The sequence below is a fragment of the Mandrillus leucophaeus genome, unplaced genomic scaffold (assembly GCF_000951045.1).
Source record: "Mandrillus leucophaeus isolate KB7577 unplaced genomic scaffold, Mleu.le_1.0 Scaffold83, whole genome shotgun sequence".
Taxonomy (NCBI): domain Eukaryota; kingdom Metazoa; phylum Chordata; class Mammalia; order Primates; family Cercopithecidae; genus Mandrillus; species Mandrillus leucophaeus.
In genome coordinates, this window is record NW_012109030.1 from 1,131,518 (window position 1) to 1,154,389 (window position 22,872).

The 22,872-nt window shown below is 40.7% G+C and overlaps 1 protein-coding gene across 3 annotated transcripts in view; it reads right to left on the reverse strand.

Moving 5' to 3' along the window:
- PTER (phosphotriesterase related) overlaps window positions 1–22,872 on the reverse strand; it is a 77,146-nt gene that overhangs the window by 37,996 nt on the left and 16,278 nt on the right. Inside the window, exon 2 of one of the 3 annotated variants that reach the window (XM_011968105.1) lies at window positions 9,707–9,789. The exons of the other annotated variants lie outside the window; for them this stretch is intronic. The gene's annotated coding sequence lies outside the window, so the exon portion shown is untranslated. The remainder of the gene's footprint in view (window positions 1–9,706; window positions 9,790–22,872) is intronic. 3 annotated transcript variants of the gene reach the window in all.

A 22,872-nucleotide genomic window follows, 5' to 3' on the forward strand; every position in this document is an offset into this window, starting at 1 on the left:
AAAAAAAAATAAGAGAGAGAGAGAGAGAACTCTGGGATGGAGGGCTGGTTTTAAGAAAACCCCAATGCCAGGCACAGCAGCTCAAGCCTGTAATTCCAGGACTTTGAGAGGCTGAGGTGGGACAATTGCTTGAGTCTAGGAGTTTGAGACCAGCCTGGGCAACATAGCAACACCTTGTCTCCACAAAATTAGCTGGGCATGGTGGGGCACTCTTCTGGTCCAAGCTACTCTGGAGGCTGAGGTGGGAGGATCCCTTGAGCCTGCGAGGTTGAGGCTGAGGCTGCAGTGAGCCTCATCACACCACTGCACTCCAACCTGGGCAACAAAGTAAAACCCTGTCTTAAAAAAAAAAAAAAGAACCCAAACTTGGCATCCTGGCTCCAATGTTTTCTGGCTGTGTGACTGTGCAGCATTTAAAAGCTTCTCATGATTTAGTTTCCTCACTTGAAAACTGGAATAATACCTGCCTGATTAACCACATAAGATTTGAAATAAAAAGCAAGTAAAATGATACCTAAAAGCACCACTTAAATAATAAAGTACCAGACCGGGCGTGGTGGTTCAGGCCTGTAATCCCAGCACTTGGGGAGGCTGAAGCGGGCGGATCATGAGGTCAGGAGTTTGAGACCAGCCTGGCCAACACAGTGAAATCCTGTCTCTACTAAAAATACAAAAATCAGCCGGGTATGCTGGCATGCGTCTGTCGTCCCAGGTACTCAGGAGGCTGAGGCAGGAGAATCGTTTGAACCCCGGAGGCAGAGGTTGCAGTGAGCTGAGGTCGTTCCATTACACTCCAGCCTGGGCAACAGAGTGAGACTCCATGTCAAAATAATAATAATAATAATAACATACTATACAAATGTTCAGGATTATGATTAAACTGATAAGAACAGACACTACACTTGATCTTAGCCAAAAGGCCAAGAAGCGATAGGATTATGATTATACATCAAACTTTGAATTATTTTCCAAATATTTGCTGAGTATCCTTGGACAAATCAGCGTAAACTTGTTCTTTCAAAAAATAAGCAATAAGGGGCTGAAGTTTATGAACCAAACTGAAGCTGTAATTTGCTTATCCTGTAAATGAATTTCTTCATTTGAGGCCTGTGATTATTAAAAGTAGATTGACAGCTGCAATTGACATTACAACTCATTAGGTTTTTGGAAATGATGCACCAAAGTGACTACAGCTACAGGGGGTCCTCATTATCCATGGATAAGCAGTACTGGAAATGACGTTTTCAATGAATGTGCTTCCTACAGTGGGTTAAGTCTCCATGATGACCTTCAGTACTTTCCAATATTGAAATCCTTGTGTAGCCCCCTTCCACCCTGTACCTGAGCTGGCCTGTGAATCACTTTAACCAACAGAATGTGAAGAAGGTGATGCCAAGCCAGTTTGGGACCCATATCATTGGAAGCAGCTTCTGCTTTTGTACCTTCGGAAACCTTGAGTTGCAATGTAAGAAGTCTGGCTACCTTCCTACATGGAGAAGAAGGGGCCTTGAGACAATATGGAGAGAAAGAGAGAGGCCCCAGCCATCCCAGGGCCCCCATTCATCTCAGCCTTGTAGCTGTCCATGTGAAAGTAGCAGGTAAGTGAGTTACCCTGGACATTCTAGTCCAGCCAAGATCCCAAATGATGTCCGGCCCAGCTAAATGCAACTAGCAGAGTCTGACCAACCCACAGAATGATGAGGGACAATAAAATGGTGGTTGTTTGCAACCTCTGGCTTAGGGATGGCTATAAATGTGTGTGTCCCTCCAAAATTCCTATGTTGAAATCCTAATCCCCGGTGACAGTATTAGCAGGTGGGGCCTTTGAGAGGTGATCAACTCATGAAGGTAGAGGCTTCATAAATGGAATTAGTCCCTTTATAAAAAAGACCCCAAAGAGCTCCCTCCTTCCTTCCACCATGTGAAGACACAGCAAGATGACCATCTGCAAACCAGGATGCAGGCCCTCACCAGACACCAGATCTGCCAGGGCTTCAATCTTAGACTTCTCAGCCTCCAGAATGATGAGAAATAAATTTCTGTTTTGTTTTGTTTTTTTGAGATGGAGTCTCACTTTGTCACCTAGACTGTAGTACAGTGGCGTGATCTCAGCTCACTGCAACCTTTGCCTCCCGGGTTCAAGCGATTCTCCTGCCTTAGCCTCCTGAGTAGCTGGGATTACATGTACATGTCATCATGCTCAGATAATTTTTTGTGTTTTTAATATAGACGGGGTTTCACATGCTGGCCAGGCTGGTCTCGAACTCCTGACCTCGTGATCCACCCGCCTTGGCCTCCCAAAGTGCTGAGATTACAGTCGTGAGCCACCGCGCCTGGCCAAATTTCTGTTTTTTTGTAAGCCACCCAGGCTATGTTATTCTGTTAGAGCACCCTGAAGGGGTAGGTGGTTTGTTACATAGCAGTAGATAATCAAAATATAGAGACCAACACCGAATAATATGTCATTTTTAAAGGGCTTAAGATTTTATGCTAAAAAAATCAAAATAAGTCATCATTATAAATATGCCCTAATGGTTAGAACAAAGAATTAGCTGAGTGTTAGATTTGGTGGGGAGGGAAGATCATTTTTCTGACAAAATTATGTGAGACGACATTCTTTTCCTGACTTTTATACCCCAGTGATGAAAAAAGTTCTGCAAAAATATTTTTGAAGACTATCATTTTTTTTTACCAAGGTCCTCTATTAACTGGTTGTTATGCAACTTCTTCTATTCTGAAGTACTTGGGCTGTTAAGGGTCTAACTCCCGGATTCAAACAATTTTCCTGCCTCAGTCTCTCAAGTAGCTGGGATTACAGGCACGTGCCACCACAACCGGCTATTTTTTTTGTATTTTTAGTAGAGACGATGTTTCACTATGTTGGCCAGGCTGGTCTCGAACTCCTGACCTCGTGATCTGCCAGCTTCGGCCTCCCAAAATGCTGGGATTACAGGCCTGAGCCACCGCGCCCGGTCTGGTACTTTATTATTTAAGTGGTGCTTTTAGGTATCATTTTACTTGCTTTTTATTTCAAATCTTATGTGGTTAATCAGGCAGGTATTATTCCAGTTTTCAAGTGAGGAAACTAAGTCATGAGACGCTTTTAAATGCTCCACAGTCACACAGCCAGACTTTGGCTTCAGAGGTATTTTGGCATTTCTCCAGTATCTCTTTCAGCAGCTTCATGACAAACTGCATCTTTAAGGTATTCAGTTTTAGTTTGCAATCTCTTTGCATCATATTACTTGATATTTATGAGCATTTACAGCATTCGGCCAGAGACAAAGAAAAAGACGCGGAGATGCAAGGCAGGAACAGAAACTGATATTAAGGACACAGGAATGCTTACAGGAGAGCTAATATTTTCCCCCCACAGACAGAGTCTTGCTCTGTCGCCCAGTCTGGAGTGCAGTGGCGCAATCTCAGCTCACTACAACCTCCCGGGTTCAAGCGCTAGGAGAACTAATTTTTAATAGTTCATTTGTGCATAGATTTGGTTTATCTAAGTAACTTACTAGCTGGGGTGTGGTGGAGATGAGGACCCATAATGAATACATCATGAGGTTCCACAGTATATCCCAGCATGGCATGGATTTGTCTTCCTTTGACTTCATCAGGGGCTTCGTCAGGCTAGAGGTGGCGTGAGCAGAAGGTCTCCTTTATCCCCAATAGTTATACAGTATCTAGTGTTTAGTTTGCATCAGTGAGACTCAATTGAACTGAATAGAGAGAAGGAAAGTATAATAACTAGTTTAAACCTTAAAGAATGAAAGAGCCAAACGGTTTATTCCAAAGTGAATAAAGTACAATGTGCTCTAACTCTAAAATTCCAATCAAGTTTTTCCTTTTTTGAAGTTTGCAAGGAAATTGGGCATATAATATGGAGAGCTATGCCCTAAGACCCACTAGATTAAATTACTCTACAAATAATTACTTTTTCTTTTATGTCCAGACAAACAGGAAGTCTGGTTTAAATTTTGACTTCTTAGTGAGAAATGAAGAGAATAGAAGCTACGTACATAAAATTCTCACTTCTACAAACTAAATCTGAAGCACAGTGTATTTTACTTTCATAAATTCCAGAGGGTACAACATGATAGAAAACTGTTCAAATTTAAAAAAGCTGTCCAAAAGTCCAAATACCAAAGAAGTAAAGTATTTATTAGGAATTACTATCCCCAGATAAGCCCTAAAACATGGTGGGGGAGAAGGACTGTATTAGTCTGTTCTCATGCTGCTGATACAGACATAACTGAGACTGGGTAATTTATAAAGGAAAGAGGTTTAATGGACTCACGATTCTATATGGCTGGGGAGGTCTCACAGTCATGGCGGAAGGCGAATGAGGAACAAAGCCATGACTTACATGGCAGCAGGCAAGAGAGCTTGCGCAGGGGAACTCCCATTTAAAAAACCAGCAGAGCTCCTGAGATTTATTCACTACCAGGAAAACAGTATGGGCGAAACCACCCCGTGATTCAATTATCTCCACCTGGCCCCACCCTTGACACGTAGGGATTATTACAATTCAAGGTGAGATGTGGGTGGAGACACAGTCAATCCGTATCAGGCATACATGATTCCAGTTTTATCATGGGATAAATGCTAAATAATAAAAATAGTATCTGTATAATATTTAAGGAACTTATAACCAGCAATGCAAGAAACACCAAATAACCAATTGCAATTTTTTATTTCTAGATATCCAGCTTCACATTCAAGAAAAAATCTTTCCATTTAAAACGGTAACTTAGTCCTTAAAAGTTAGCAGTAGTGATATTGTGGGAATCCCATAGAAAGCATCACTTGAGAGACGGTTACAACAAATCCAGCCCATTCATTGACTTGTTTGTGAAAACAGGAAGACTGTAGTGAGCGTGGAGATATGAAAACCTCCTAGCCACAACGCTGGCAAAAGTACAAATTTGCCCAACTGGTCTGAAAAGTAATTTAGCAGTAAGTATCCTGAGTCTTAAAAATGTTACTCCGCTGGTGGGAATCTGTCTTAAGGGAATATTTAGACATGTGTAAAAAAGATTTATGCTCAAAGAGTCCATTGTGGCATTATATAGAATGGCAACAAAATGTCTTATAACGTGGGAATGTTTACATATAAACAGGATGGAACATTATGCAACCGTTCAATTATATTTGCAAAAAATATTAAATGACATAGAAAAATGCTCTTACATTCTGTATGCTCTTTGATGTAAAGAAAAAAATAAGGAAAATAAAGAAAAATGCTTTTATTACCCGAGAAAGCAAAACACAAAACTAGTTTAAGTATTTTACGTATGATAAAAATTTATATGGAGTGTATGTATCTACATATAAGTAGGCCTTAACAGACAGAGATACTAAAATGTTAAGCTTATCTTTGAGCAGGAGTGAAGATAGATCTTTTTTTTTTCTTTCATTACAATTTAATGTATTTTCCAGTTTTTAATGTTTATGACATTTATAATCAATAAAAGGTAGTAAGATGGGAAAAGATCAATGCTACTAGTGTAAATCCATCAGATGCTTATACTAATGTCACAGGTAAAATAGTAAAATATAGATTTTGAATCCCCCAACCAAAACACACAGGCAGGCAAAGAGTTATGAAATCAAGAGCTATTTCAGATTCTTTATTATCACAAAGTTGCTAATTGCCTGTCTTGCCTGAGATTTGATATTGTTCCTACGCAAATTTCAGATCAAATTACACGCCTTTCTAGCGCTATGGTTCATTTTAATTCAATTCAAGCTGTTTGAGGTAGTCCATAGCTGACTGATTTTGACTTTGGTGGAAGTCTTGAAGCCCAGTGACAATTCTGGAAAAAGCTCCATGGCCTGAATAATTTTTATCACACTTAAGCCAGACCGGGAACAAGATCTCATTTGAACACACTCACGTGTGGGGTTAGCAGTGGAAATGGAGGGGGGGGTGTCATGAAGGGAACTTCCTAATCAGAAATTAGGAAGTGCGAGTCATCATTTGTAAGTTAAAAAAAAAAAAAAAAGAGAGAGAATCAAGAACAATACATTTTAAGTACAGATAAACCAAAAAAATAGAACCACAGAAAGACATCTTTTTAAAGAATAGAACCATAAGAATTATTATTTTTTTTTTTGAGATGGAGCCTCGCTCTGTCGCCCAGGCTAGAGTGCAGTGGCACAATCTGGGCTCACTGAAACCTCCACTTTCCAGATTCAAGTGACTCTCCTGCTTCAGCCTCCCAAGTCGCTGGGATTACAGGCACCCACCACCACACCGAACTCATTTTTGTATTTTTAGTAGACATGGGGTTTCACTCTGTTGGCCAGGCTGGTCTTGAACTCCTGACCTCAAGTGATCTGCCTGCCTCGACCTCCCAAAGTGCTGGGATTATAGGCGTGAGCCACTGCTTCCTCCCAGGAAACCTTTTTAATGGAGGGCAAACAGCCTCAATAAGATGAAATAAAAAGTTACTATGGATTTGATAAATACGTATTAAACAGTTAATAAGTGTAAGATGCTATGTGAGGCAGGTAAGGTCTATGGGAGATACAAAGATAGATAAGAGTCCCTTGGCCTCACTTGGAGGCTGGGAACCAACAATCATGCCTTGTGTTCATTGACTAAGCCCCTATGTGTTGCTTAAAGCACTTTACATCTCTCATCTCAAATTCTCATGAATGTATTGCTGGCTTGATATTCTATGAGGAAAGTGAGGCCAAGAAAAGTTAAGAAACTTGCCCTTGGACTGAAAGGCTGCAATTCCAACCTGAATCTGCTTAGAGAAAGGCAAATATTGACTACGAACACCACTTCATACCGAGTTCTGTTAAGATTAATTAGACTAGTTTAGCCGACAATGACAAAATAGATAGCAACCTTATTGGATAATTAAAAGCCCAGCACTTGGTAATTTACATGACATGTCTACATTTTCCACATTCTCTCTGATGCAACATCTACAAATGCTCCTATTTAAATTAAAAAAAAAAAAAAAAAAAAAAAAAAAGGCCAGGCATGGTGGCTCATGCTGTAATACCAGCACCACTTTGGGAGGCTGAGGCAGGAGGACTGCTTGAGCCCAGGAGTTCGTGATCAGCTTGGGTGACAAAGTGAGACCTCGTCTCTAGAAAAAAATTCAAAAATTAGTCAGGGGTGTTGGCACGCACCTGTGGTCCCAGCTACACAGGACGCGGAGGCAGAAGGATCACTTGAGCCTGGGCTCGAGGCTGTAGTGAGTCATGTTCACAGTCTCAGAAATGAACAAACAAGAAAACAAAACAAACTCAGATTTCATCCAAGACTCCTGCCTCACCCACACCCACTCAGTTTCTAAATCCTGTAAATTCCACCACTTTAATAGCTCTTCGGTTCATCTCTTCCCCTTCCCTCTCACAGTCACGATCTTAGCAGGAACCACCATCACCTCACAGATGGATTCCAGTAAAAGCTCCTCAGCAACCTCTCCGCTTTCCAGTCCACCTTAGGAAGCCTATACACGGCTCTTTCTAAAATGCAGACATGAACATGTCTCTCCCTGAGTCTTCTAACCTTAAAAAACAAATCTGAACATAGAGTCTGACAGTACCCTGTGAACCCACTGTGCACTCGCCTGCCCTTTCCTGGACTTTACATCTTCTCCCGTCCCAAGGTCTCTGAGCAGGTTTCTGCCTCTGCTCTCAGCTTGTGAATCCAACCCACTCCCACTGTCCTCCCTGACCCTTTCCCAATCCTGGCCAACTTCTACTCAGCCTTCAGTACTCTTCCTAACTAGAAGGCTGTCCTGTGGTTCCTTCTTGTTGCTCAAGCAATACAGGTAAGATGTCAATTCTAGGTACTGTCATAGCACCTCAAGTTTCACCTTAATAATCCACTTCTTCTGATTTTTGTTTTTTTGGTCTTTTTTTTTTTTTTTTTTTTAAGAGACAGGGTCTCACTCTGTCACTCAGGCTGGGGTGCAGCGGTATGATCATAGCTCACTGCAGCCTCAAACTCCTGGGCTCAAGTGTACCTCCTACTTCAGCCTCCTAAGTAGTTGGGACTACAAGTGCATGTTGCCACACCCAACTATTTTTTTTTATTTTCTATAGAGAAAGGGGTCTCCCTATGTTGTCCAGGCTGGTTTTGAACTCCTGGACTCAAGGGATCCTCCCACCTTGGCCCCCAAAGTACTGAGATTATAGGCATTAGCCACCACACCCAGCTACCTTCTTCTGTTTTATGTCTTTTCCATCAGACTTGGAGTTCGCTGGGGTGAGTCACATCTTCTTTGCCTCTCAGTCCTCAGTTCCCTGCAGTGCCTGGTACATAATATGTATTTAATATGGTACATCTAGATGCTTGCTTGTTTTAGTCCAGCTTTATCCACAAAGGGTTTGAGGAAACTTACACAAAGGAAGCATATAATAAAGTAAGAAAATAAAAATTAAAGCAGAAGCAAAGAAATTATAAATAGAAGTGGAATTAGCACTAGAAAAGAACAACATAAATGTGTAGTTAATAGAGGTTAAAAGTTATTTAAAAAAAAAAGAGCTAAACATTTTCCTGGAATCTTTTTTGTTTTGAGATGGAGTTTTGCTCTGTCACTCAGGCTGGAGTACAGTGGCTTGATCTTGGTTCACCACAACCTCCACCTCCCGAGTTCAAGTGATTCTCCTGCCTTGGCCTTCCAAGTAGCTGGGATACAGGTGTCTGCCACCACACTCGGTTAATTTTTGTATTTTTAGTAGAGATGGGGTTTTGCCGTGTTGGCCAGGCTGGTCTCAAACTCCTGACCTAAAGTGATCCGCCCTCCTCTGCCTCCCAAAGTGCTGGGATTACAGGCATGAGCCACCATGCCTGGCCATTTTCCTGGAATCTTTATTCAATATATTTCTGACAATAGATAATTCTGAGATCACAGCACAGCCCTTTTATGGAATATCACATTATTTTCTCAAATCGGAAGAGCTAAAAATTATTAAAAAGCATGGAAAATGTTTTTCCAAAAGTGTTTGGGCTCTGGATTTTGAAGCCAGGTTTGTTTTTTCAACTTTCCTGTATCTTCACACTCCAAGTTATCAGAAGGCAGCAAATATACTATTTTATTTTACTATTATTACTTTTTGAGATGGAGTTTTACTCACGTCACCCAGGCTGGAGTGCAATTGCACACTGCAACCTCCATCTTCCAGGTTCAAGCAATTCCCTTGCCTCAGCCTCCTGAGTAATTGGGATTACAGGCACCCATCCACCATACCTGGCTAATTTTTGTATTTTTAGTAGAGAGGGGGTTTCACCATGTTGGCCAGGCTGGTCTCGAACTCCTGACCTCAGGTGATGCACCTGCCTCAGCCTCCCAAAGTGCCAGGATTACAGACATTGAGTCACTGTGCCTGGCAGCAAATGTGCTATTTTAGATTATTCTTCTTTACCCAACTACATAGGAATACACAGCCTTTTTTGTTTGTTTGTTTGTTTTGGACTTTTTTGTTTGTTTTTGTTTTTTTAACTTTCCCTTACTATCCACAGTAGTGCCCTTTTATCCACCGAAAATCTGTTCCAGGGGCCCCCAGTGGATGCATAAAACCGCAAATAGTACCTAACCCTGTAGAGACTATGTTTTTTTCCCCATATATACATACTTATGATAAACTTTAATTTGTAAATTAGGCACAGTAAAAGGTTAACAACAATAACTAATAATAATATAGAAGAACTATAACAATATGCTGGAATAAAACTTACGTGAATGCGGTTTCTCTCCTCTCTCTCTCTCTCTGCGTCTTAAGATATCTTAATATTTTCAGACTGCGGTTGACTACGGGTAACTGAAACCACAAAAAGCAAAACCATGGATAAGGAGAGAGTAGTGTAAGAGCCAGAATCTTGAGCATATAAAAACTAACAGCAAGTGACTTCATCTCCAAAGACATTTCCTATCTGCATTGGTGGAAGTCAACTGAAAATCAGAAAACTAAAAATACTTAGTAAAATTACTGCAGGTGATTCATGGCTGTAAGTCTTCCTTTATGAAAAGTAAACCTGGATAATGGCTCTTAGGCAAATGTTTTAAATGTATCGACCAACCTCAGGAATTTCTTTCTAAGGCCATTTAATTTTTAAATAAACTTTGAATCACAGAAAGGCTGTGTGATTCAGTTGCACAAATAACAATACTATGTTTTGCTAATCCAGAGTTTAAAAGAATCAGGCCAGGTGCCTGTAATTCCAGCACTTCGGGAGGCAGAGACAGGTGGATCACTTGAGGCCAGGAGTTTGAGACCAGCCTGGCCAACATGGCAAGACCCCATCTCTACTAACAATACAAAAATTAGCTGGGCGTGGTGCCATCTGCTTGTAATCCCAGCTACTTGGGAGGCTGAGTCACAAGAATCACTTGAACAGGGGAGGCGGAGGTTGCAGTGAGCTGAGATGGTGCCACTGCACTGCAACCTGGGTAACAGAGCAAGATTCTGTCTCAAACAAACAAACAAGCAGTGCAGGTACATGTTTTTAGATGGTCTAACCTAGCCTGTTTGGTGTAAAAAAAAATGGTAGTTATAACAGAAAAAGGTCTGACAGACACTAGCAGGGAGCTCAGAGACTTCCATTCTGACTCTAGCCCTTGCCTTGCTCTGGTCTGCTGCCAGCCTGGACACCTGTCTGGGAAACTCGACACCATAACCAATGAAAGGGAGAGCTGTACTTGTAACTAGACTTTGTTTTGATAACTAACTCCATTCCCATACTTGGAACAGTATGTGCAACTCTAAGCTATAACAGTGATATGGTTTGGCTCTGTGTCCCCACCCAAATCTCATCTCAAATTGTAATCTCCATCATCCCTACATATTGAGGGAGGGAAGAGATGGGAGGTGACTGGATCATGGGGACGGTTTTCCCCATGCTGTTCTCATGATAGTGAGTGGGTTCTCACGAGATCTTCTGGTTTTATGATGCAGTTTTCCCTGCTCTTACTCACCCTCTGTCTCTCCTGCTGCCATGTAAGACATGGCTGACTCCCCTTCCACCATAATTGTATGTTTCCTGAGGCCTCCCTAGCCATGCGGAACTATGAGTCAATTAAACCTCTTGCTATTACAAATTACCCAGACTTGGGTAGTATCTTTATAGCAGTGTGAGAACGAACTAATACAAACAGCGATTGCACAGAGTAAGATGTTCAATAAATGTCTGCTCAACCAATGAGCAAATATTTAGTTCCATTCTATCCACCCTTCAATTCCACATTGATGGAATGTAATTTCAGCCACAAGCAAACCTATGTTTTCATTGGCATTATGTCCTTTTTATAGGTTTGTGACCAATGATCTTTAAGCTTCCTGAAATATTAAGAAAAGCTGCTTTGATTTACAGATCTGAGGGGGCAACTTGGGTCTTAAGTTCTCAGGGCATAGGAAGGGAATGCAAGGAAATCAGCTTTCCAAACATGTGCTAATTTCACCTGCATACATTTCAATGTAATGTAGCAAATGTTTGCTGAGGATCTACTAACTCCAACAGAAGATTTGCAGGAAAACAAAGACGAAAAAGAAACAATCCTAGCCCTAAGAGAGGAGCCACCAACACGGTGCCTGGCACATACATGGTAAGTAATGAGACACTCATTGTTTTATATATTAATAGGATATTTATGATACAAAGCAGAGTGCAGTAAATGCTAGGAGAGAGGTACTGATATGGCTTGGTCATGTCCTCACCCAAATCTTATCTTGAATTGTAGCTCCCACAATTCCCATGTGTCATGGAGAGACCCAGGGGAGGTAACTGAATCATGGGGGTGGGTCTTTCTCATGCTGTTCTCGTGATAGTGTTTAAGTCTCATGAGATCTGATGGTTTTATAAAGAGGAGTTCCCCTGCACAAGTTCTTTCTTCCCTGCTGCCATGTAAGATGTGACTTTGCTCCTCCTTCCCTTCTGCCATGATCATGAGGCCTCCCCAGCCATGTGGAACAGTGAGTCAATTAAACTTCGTTTCTTTATAAATTACCCATTCTTAGGTATGTCTTTATCAGGAGCATGAAAATGGACGGATACAGGTACAAAGCAAGTGCCCTGTGAGATTGGTATGGACAACGTTCACTGATACTGGAGGAATGGGAAGGCTTCCTGGAGAAGGTGGCATGTCACAGAGACATTCTGATGGTATGAGCAATGAGAATCATGCTTCCAGACTTTAAAGCATCCCATAAAGGCTCATTGTAGGTTGCACATTAGCTTACAGTGAAAAATACTGACACAAGGGCTTGACCCAGAGGATGAGAACTATATTAGGGTGACATTAAGTAGACAGTTGGAGTACAGGTTGAAAGCTGGAGAAACCGGAGACCAGGAGATGAGTCAGGAAACAAAAGTAATTTTCCTTGTTCCTCAGGGATCTTAAAAGCAGGACTGTCTGTCAGGGAAAACACAGACCTGGATAAATACTCTTTTTCCCCCGCTCCAACTTATAATAATCATAGTTTGAAAACAAAATAGAAAAGCCTTCAAAGTTGAGTAAAACCAGCATGACCTGAATACTTAACTGATCTCTCGCATGTGTGTATTGACAGGAAAAAAGTTAAATCAAAATGTTTAGAACAATTAGAAAGTTCCTAGGAATTGAATTCTGAACTCTCAATCCCACAACGGTGACCACTACTAATGAAGTATTGTATGGATGTGTCTTCATAAAACTCTGACTATATTAAAGCGTCAGTTTTCTATATTGCTGGTTTCATTACCTTCAAGAGATTATGGAAGATCAGAAGTGTTATCTACCATAATAATGCTGTGTGTTTCTCTGAAGAGCTTAGATCCTCTACACACTTTAATTAAATCTCCTAATGTCCCGGTGAAATAGGTAAGGGATCAACAGAAGGTGAGTCATCAAAAACAGTGGAAGACCAGACCATCGGATGTACTTTGAGACGAAATCCACATTTATTATCATTGTTCCCATTTCACCAATGAGGAAATGGGGTTATTATTGAGACAAGGATGATGAGCTATATTTCACTTTCATTAAAGGCAGAGTCCACTGCTATGGGTTCCGTAAGCATCCCGTGGGAGACCTTTAAAAATGGGATAACAACCATGGCCTCTGAGATTTCTCCTTTGGGAGTCGACCAACACTTATTAATAAACATCTAAAATGTGCGCCAAAGAAAATGTGCATTGACTGGGCGCAGTGGCTCACGCCTGTAATCCTAGCAGTTTGGGAACCGAGATGGGCAGATCACCTGAGGTCAGGAGTTCAAGACCAGCTTGGCCAACATGGTGAAACCCCGTCTCTACTAAAAATACAAAAATTAGCCGGGCATGGTGGCACCTGCCTGTAATCCCAGCTACTCGGGAGGCTGAGGCAGGAGAATTACTTGAACCCGAGAGGCAGAGGTTGCAGTTAGTTGAGATTGCGCCATTGCACTCCAGCCTAGGTGACAAGAGTGAGACTTGGTCTCAAAAAAAAAGAAAAAAAATATGCATCGCCTGTTTCTTATAAAAGAACACAGGACAATAATCCCAATTTATCATGATAATCCCAATTATCATTTATCATGATAATCTCTTAGCTTTAAGTAAGTGGTTTATCAGGAGCTTGGCTGAGTTCTTCCCTCTGTCTCCAGTTTTCCCTCAGTTTGAGAGATGAGTGAGCATCAGCCTTTTTTTTTCCTTTTTTTTCAAGACGGAGACTCGCTCTGTCGCCCAGGCTGGAGTGCAATGGCACAATTTCAGCTCATTGCAACCTCTGCCTCCCAGGTTCAAGCGATTGTCCTGCTTCAGTCTCCCAAGTAGCTGGGACTATAGGCACATGCCACACGCCTGGCTAATTTTTTGTATTTTCAGTAGAGACGGGGTTTCACCATGTTAGCCAGGATGGTCTCAATCTCCTGACCTTGTGATCCACCCGCCTCGGCCTCCCAAAGTGCTGGGGTTACAGGCATGACCACCATGCCCGGCAGGCATCAATCTTAAGGAGGTAATGTTAAGAGTAGATTATGTGGCTGGGCACGGTGGCTCACGCCTGTAATCCCAGCACTGTGGGAGGCTGAGGCGGGTGAATCACTTGAGGCCAGGAGTTTGAGACCAGCCTGGCCTACATGGTGAAACCCTATCTCTACTAAAAATACAAAAATTAGCCAGGCATGGTAGTGCATGCCTGTAATCCCAGCTACTCAGGAGGCTGAGGCAGGAGAATCGCTTGAACCCAGGAGCCAAAGGCTACGTGTGCTGAGATTGGATCACTGCACTCCAGCCTGGGCAACAGAGCGAGACCCTGTCTCAAAAAAAAAAAAAAAAGAGTACAAGAGTAGATTATGTGGAAGACAGTACAAATCGCAGGGCTGGAAAAATTGCCAAGACTAGAAAACTCACAACAAGTCTTAACTCTTAGTTCTACCCTTAGGATACTAGTATAAACAAACCCTAAAGTCAGACTCAGAAAAACAAATACACATGCAGCCATCACATATGATTTAATTTGTAAACCAACTGTACTTCTTATAAAGGAAATAAATAAAGTAAGTAAACCACTTTGACAGATTATCCACTGCTCTCTCAATCCAACCACCTCTCAAAAAGTCCTAGGAAAAGGCTGGGCGTGACGGCTCACACCTGTAATTCCACCACTTTGGGAGGCCGAGGTGGGCGGATTGCTTGAGGTCAGGAGTTTGAGACTAGCCTGGCCAACATGGGGAAACCTTATCTCTATTAAAAATACAAAAATTAGCCGGGCGTATTGGCAGGCGCCTGTAATTCCAGGTACTCGGGAGGCTGAGGCAGGAGAATTGCTTGAACCCGGGAGACAGAGGTTGCAGCGAGCCAAGATCATGCCAGTGCACTCCAGCCTGGGCAGCAAGAGCGAGACTTCATCTCGGAAAAAAAAAAAAAAAGTCCTAGGAAATACGGCCATGGCTTCCAGTAAAACAGAGACTCCAGTTTGAAAAAAAGAAAAAAAGTCATGAAAAAGATAAATGTTATTTTAGGTAGTAATTTGGTATCACTCAAGTCTTAAAAAGTAATGGAAATGCATATAATGAAACCCTAGGGCAATATATGGTTATAAAACAGGTATATTGATTCAGAATATGCTTAAAATGGTTTGATGATTATAAAAACGAAAAGACAAAATCAAAATTTTGTTGAGAGTTTGTGGAACTCCAAGTTTGAGAAAAATTGCTTTAGAGGTAGCCTTTATTAATGGTCTAGGAAAGAACTCAAAGTAAGAAATTTTGCCTAGTCCTAAGAGAGTGTGGCACCTGACAGAGAAGTGTTTTGGGGAAAGACTAGTATTTGATGTACTAAAAGTAAGGTAACAAACAGTAGATTTCCACTCCTGAAAGCTGATTTACTACAATGGGGTCAAGGGCAAATCTGTAATGACTACATGTGTCATAGAGCAATAATCACTCTTCCCCAGTCTTTGAGATGGCCAAGAAAATACTCTAACTGAATTCTAAGTTCTCTAGAGAAAAAGTCACGTAAAAATAGAAAAAATCTCTACCATCAAATAACAAATTTTAATTAACTCATTTATATATAAAATTATATATGTAAGTAAAAAGCAATTTAATTATATTTAATTTGCTTAAATTTAATTTGCTTATATATTTTCCCCATAAAAATAAGCTGCATTAAAATATTTAGAAAGGTTTGTCTAGCACCATAGCTTAATTTAGCACCTCAATCATTGCTATCACCTGCTCCCTAAGAATTCACAGAAAATCATGTATTTAAAATATTACACTTTGGGAGGCTGAGGCGGGTGGATCAAGAGGTCAGGAGATCGAGACCATCCTGGCTAACACAGTGAAACCCCGTCTCTACTAAAAATACAAAAAAATTAGCCGGGTGTGGTGGCGGGCGCCTGTAGTCCCAGCTACTCGGGAGGCTGAGGCAGGAGAATGGCATGAACCCAGGAGGCAGAGCTTGCAGTGAGCTGAGATCGAGCCACTGCACTCCAGCCTGGGCGACACAGAGAGACTCCATCTCAAAAAATAAATAAATAAATAAAATAAAATATTATTTGACACAATGATTTATCTATATACTTATATAATTATGTAAGTAAAAATCTCCTTTCACTGTAGTTTTAACTGTACTTTAACAATATTGCTGATATATCAAATGACTGTAATTTTTGGCCAGGCACAGTGGCTCATGCCTGTAATCCTAGCACTTTGGGCGGCTGAAGTGGGCGGATCACCTGAGGTGAGGAGTTTGAGACCAGCCTGGCCAACATGGTGAAACCCATCTCTATCAAAATTACAAAAATTAGCCAGGCATGGTGGCGGATGCCTGTAATCCCAGCTAATCGGGAGGCTAAGGCAGGAGAATCTCTTGAACCTGGGAGGTGGAGGTTGCAGTAGCAATAGGATGCCTGGGAAACAGAGTGAGACTCTAAAAAAAAAAAAAAAAGACTGTAATTTTCATCTCTTTTCAACCAACTTTATATCTGTGACTTTAATAATTTCATAAATTTCTCAAAAAAAGAAAGTTTGAGTCAAATTACAAATCTACTGCTAAAAAGTGTCAAATTATTACAAGTCATTCAAGTAAGGACTGGTTTTGAATTTAGATTAATGGTTTTTAAAGTAGGTAAAATATATTATTAAATATTAAAATGTATAATGCTTAAAATGAAAATATTTGCATTTTAATTATGTTCAATACTATTTGATTTTAGAATTTTTGAGCTGGAATAAATGATGGAGATCGTTTAATTTGATGACTTCAATTTTAGATGCTAAAATGGAATCCTTAATCTTTGGAAGAAATTAGAACCCAGTCTCTCAACTTGTCCAACGTTCGTTTTACTAAGCTATCTAAGTATTTACTATGAACATCAAAAATAGTTATTCTTGTCTCCATTAATACAGAAGTATTAACCCAAAGTGACATCACATCTTAGCCTAAAAAAGAAGCTATGTTAACCTAGGACCAGAAGACCTAATCTCAATTCCACTGTTCACTGCATGACATGAAGCAAACCCTTTAACTGCAGTCTGCTTTCCTTTTCCTAATTAGAAAAAAAAAGATTCTAGTAATTTAAATTGTCTTCTTCATTTGGTCATTGCAACAGGGGTAATAAAAATAACTCTGGGCCGGGTACAGCGGCCCCCACCTGTAATCCCAGCACTTTGGGAGACCAAGGAGGGCAAATCACCTGAGGTTGGGAGTTCGAGACCAGCCTGACCAACATGGAAAAACTCCATCTTTACTAAAAATACAAAATTAGCCAGGCACAGTGGTGCATGCCTGTAATCCCGGCCACTTGGGAGGCTAAGGCAGGAGACTCGCTTGAACCCGGAAGGTGGAGGTTGTGGTGAGCCGAGATTGCGCCATTGCATCCTAGCCTGGGTAAGGACAGCAAAACTCGGTCTCAAATAAGTAAACAAACAAATAAATAACTCTGAAATATACAGCATATCTAAGTGCAAAGCAAATACTTAATAGCAAAAACTCAACTATATTTAAACCAAGGAGCTGTAACTACTTTGAGTCACAATTAGGAGGGAATATATACAAGCTGCTGTGTAACCTGAGAACATCTAAACTAGCAGATGCAGGGGTGTAGCTAACAAGTTCCATAGTTCCTAAATGTTCCTAGTTTTTAAAAAATAATCTATAGTTATCTAAACCATACAATAATTACCAGTTTGAGAACAAATTAGAGCCCTATGATTTCTCAAAGGCCCCATTGATTCCTTAAACAGAGACAAATGTGGAGTAGCGATAGTACTGCTAGTAGAATCTGAAGAATTTACTATAGACCCACCCTGTAACTGACATATGCAGAGTATAAACCTTTCCAAGTATGATTCTCTAATAGTAAAATATACTTGTCCAAGTGACATGTGAAATCGTCCAGCTCGAGCTGACCTTCAAAAAACAAACAAAACTTATCAACTGCAATCTCTTGGATAAGAAATAGATCTTGCAACTGGAAGGGGTGAGAAGAATCACTAAGTAGGTTTTAAAAGTGCTGTCGAATGCAAATTTTTGAAGAAAAATACATTGATACTATGCATGGAGAATAGTCTGAAAGAAAATACCCAGAGATGCTAATACAGGTCATCTCTGGGAGTAGAATTTTTAAAGATTTTTAAAAATCTTTTTTCCCTTTGCACTTATCTGTTCTGTCTGATTTTGAATATGGAGTAATTTTGTTGCATATAAAAAAGGTTATTTTTCATGGAAAAAACTTGCTTTAGTCTCTTGTATTAAGGGAGATAAGGTGCTTCATGCCTACTTCAAAAATGAAACAAAAAGGCAGTCAATGTTAGCGGTTGTGATAGGAACGGAAATTGGACCCACACTTCTTGTGTCTTGGTACTGTTTTTGGCTGCTTTAGAGGACCAGCAGAGAGGGAGGAAATCTGGAGAAGCACCTTCGGTGACAGCTTTCACACCCAGTAAATACCAAAGGGCAGAGTTGCAAATGGTACCTTGACACTATTCTAAGCTTACACTCGCCATGCACTCCTTCCCCACAACTTTCATTTATGGATTGCATGTCTCCGTCTCAAATTTAAACACGCATTGCTTTCAGTGTTTAATTACAATTTAATGGAAATATGACTTGCATTCAAATTAGCTTTTGGTTTTCACATCACAAATGTGCATCCAAGTTATTGTGTCATTATAATCTCATGTTATAATGGCTTCATAATACAAGTCCCTGCAGGGTTGAATTAGTAGTTTCCTATGGTAATCGCCCATCACTATAATATCATAATCGCATAAGCACAGTCCCTACATGCATACACTGCAATCATTTTGACATTGTAAGAGCATTTTAATAGTATTAGCATAGATTCTCCAGAGAAATCATCTCACTGTCACTGCATTACCATATAAGATTAATAGTGATGGAGCCAAGTTGTTGTGATATGAGAGCTTAAAAAAAAAGTGCTGGGCAGCAGTAAAGCATTTCACTTCTCAAAAGGTCAATCCACTTTGCAGTCAGGTCTTCCTACAATCCTTAATTGAATATAAGGTTCTTCCACAAGATATTAGGGTTTCTTTTGTTTTGTTTTTCTTTTTTTTTTGCTGACAGTTCATACAACAGTAATAAATTGGGTCAGACCCTCTCTGCCATAGAGATAGGAAAAGCAGACATGGTGCCTGTCTTCAAGGAGTTTGCAATTTAATCAGGTTTATAACAAATTTTATACAGCAGGTAGGTAAATGGAATGAATACACATGGTAAACAAAGTACTTTGAGGGCCCTGCATGGTGGCAGATGCCTGTAATCCCAGCACTTTGGGAGGCCAAGGCGGGTGGATCACTCGAGGCTGGAAGTTGAGACTAGCCTGGCCAACATAGTGAAATATCGTCTCTACTAAAAATACAAAAATTAGCTGGCTGTGGTGGCGTGCACCTGTAGTCCCAGTTACTGGGGAGGCTGAGGCTGGAGAATTGCTTGAACCTGGGAGGCGGAGATTGCAGTGAGCCAAGATTGCACCACTGCACTCCAGCCTGGGTGACAGAGTGAGACTCTGTCTCAACAAAACAAAAACAAAGTACTTTGAAGTAACTGGCATTACATAGCAGTGACAGTAACTAAACAAGGCTTTCCTAAAGAAGAAATGCTTAATAATCAACTAAAGGGTTAAATGTATCAAAGATAATGACTATGAGGCAGAAATGAAGCGCATGTAACTGGTCTAGTCTTTGTATTCACTAACTCACGGACTCTGGGAAGAAGGAAGGCTGTTTTCACGCTGCTGATAAAGACATAACCGAGACTGGGTAATTTATTTTTAAAAAGAGGTTTAATGGACTCACAGTTGCACGTGGCTAGAAAGGTCTCACAATCATGGCGGCAGGCAAGACAGAATGAGAGAGCCAAGTGAAAGGGGAAATCCCTTATAAAATCATCAGATCTCGTGAGACTTATTCACTACTACGAGAACAGCATACGGGAAACTGCCCCCATTATTCAATTATCTCCCACCATGTCCCTCCCACAACAGGGGGAATTATGGGAGCTACAATTCAAGATGAGATTTGGATGGGGACGCAGCCAAACCATATCAGCCACCAGACACTAGCAATGGACACAGCCACAGCCCTATCCAAGAAGGGAGCAAGAACAGGTAATGCATGGAATTCTTCTCCTCTGTGGGTACCTCTACTGCTTTCAGTGGAGAGAATGGAAGGTGGGACCTTGTTCTTTATTGCTGACAGTAGAATGAGCAGAGCTGTTCTTCTGAAGCCTGAGACCAAGAGCTGGAAAAAAGGAAACTCCCTCCTATGCCGAAAGCATTGCCTAGCTTCCAAGAGTCTCTTTGGTTTGCTTTTCATAGTTGCAACAATGGTGTAAAATGACTATCCCGTGTCAATGACAAATGAGGCACACTGCAGAGACTGGCAGGATATTGTGTTCTTTTGAGGGGCCTCTAATCTCCTGGCATTCTCTGGGGACACCACGGGAGAACTACAAAAGGATTATCATAACTCTTAAAGAATCATCTCTGCTCAGTGTTTAAGTGAGAACAGCATTACAGACAGCATTTAGCACAATGGATGGCCCATAGCAGGATTCTGTAAATGTTTATGGATGGATGGATAAATGGACTTGACTGGAAAGAATGTACATGTTGTAGAGCTGCTTTGAGTCTGAAAACACAGGTGAACAGATTTAGAATATGTACTCTCTGGTAGCATTAACAGGAGAATTAACAACTGGCAATATCTTTTGTACTGTGAAAACTCACTTGCCCTCTTGGTTATGGCAAATCACAGCATTCTGGGGATAATGGTTGCTCATTTTCCCTGTCTCAGTTTCTGTTGGCCTGGGAGACCTCAGAACTACTTGGAGGCTCGGTTTCCAAAAAAAAAAGTAATAACACTTTTTAAATTGGAACACACTAAGGATAAAGATGTGTTCTCTAAGTGCTCAAAGTGACTTTTACCAGCAAGCTGTGGAGCAATCCAGTATAAACCTATTACAAACACAAAATTAGCTGTCCTTCCTTTGAAATTATTTTTAACTTCATAGGTAAAGTCTCTGTGGCACTTGCTATGCTATTCTTGAGTTCTTCTTTAGGTATCAGATGAAGTTAAACCTTTACTTCTTGGCTTGCTCTTTTCATTTTTTGAGAGGGTCTCGCTCTGTTGCCCAGGCTAGAGTGCAGTGGCATGATCATGGCTCACTGCAGCTTCAGCCTCCCAGGTACAAGTGATCCACCTCACTCAGCCTCCTGAGTAGCTGGGACCACAGAAATATGCCATCTCACTTCACTCATTTTTTTACTTTTAGTAGAGATGAGGTATTGATATGTTGCCCAGGCTGGTTTCAAACTCCTGGGTTCAAACGATCCTCCTGACTCGGTCTCCCAAAGAGTTGGGATTACAGGCATGTGTCACTGTACCTGTTAATTTGTTTGTCATTGACACATGATAATCATTTTATACCACGGTTGCAACTATAGAAAGCAAACCAAAGAAACTATTAGGAACTGGGCAGTGCTTTTCTACACAGAAGTTTCTTTTTTTTCTGGCCCTTGGTCTGATGCTTCAGGAGAACAGCTCTACTTGTTCTTTGTATTTTGTTTTGTTGTGAGACAGGGTCTCTCTCTGTCACCCAGACTGGAGTGCAGTGGCATGATTATAGCTCACTGCAACCCCTGACTCCCAGGCTCAAGCGATCCTTCTACTGCAGCCTCCCTAATAGCTGGGGCTACAGGTGTGTATCACCATGCCCAGATAATTTGTGTATGTTTTGTAGAGACAGGGTTTCACCATGTCTCCCGGGCTGGTCTTCAACTCCTAGGCATAAGTGATTCACCTGCCTCGGCTTCTCAAAGTGCTGGGATCACAGGCATGAACCACTGTACCTGACCAGCTTATTCTTTAGGTAACTTATTTCATGCAGTTTTCATTATGCATTAATATGAAAATGTTCTTTTATTACATTCGATTATCAGTTTTTATTATTTCATTACTATATAGTACTTATTATTTATCAGTTTATTATATATTGGTATTTATTGTCCTATTATTTATTGTTATTAGGCATAATTATAGATTAAAAATCAAGAACTTGGAATGTTTAAATGTATGTATACTTACTTGCCATAAAAATGGAAATTATATTTATTATGTATATCTTGACATTGCTTAGAAAAATATGTTTTTCTCTCTTGTTTAAGTATATTAGAAACATAAATAATTCCTGATTCAATAGGCTAATTCTCTAATTCAATAGGTTAATTTTTTTTTTTTTTTTGAGGCAGTCTCACTCTGTTACCCAGGCTGAAGTGCAATGGCCTGATCTTGGCTCACTGCAACCTCTGCCTCCCAGGTTCAAGCAATTCTCATGCCTCAACCCCCTAAGTATCTGGGATTACAGGCATGCATCACCACGCCTGGCTAATTTTTTGTATTTTTAGTAGAGATGGAGTTTTGCCATGTTGCCCAGGCTGGTCTCGAACTCCTGGCCTCAAGCAATCCACCCACCTCAGCCTACCAAAGTGTTGGGATTACAGGCATGAGACACCGTGCTCGGCAGGTTAATTTTGTATTTATACAAATAACAGTAGTTATAAAGTATCTTCTGTGCCACCAAAAATTAATGTTCACTTACTGTATTTCAAAAATGGCTTAGAAGTGGAGTTGGGTGACCATGGAATTTCTGTAATTTAAAATAAAAGTGGATGTTATTTCATTGTCCCCCAAAAAATTGACTCCCCTACAAAAAAATGGACACAGATGGGACAACATAATGCTTTCTGAACATATCACTATTTCCCCAAGAGGAAGAAAAGCTAAAACTTCACCAACTGCAAAAATGTGACAAAGCTGATATTCCAGGAGCATGTATTTGGGCCACTTAGTCTGAGGACCTCAGTTTTCTCATTAATAAAACAAAGGAGTTGAACAAAGTGATTTCTGAGCTTCCTTCCA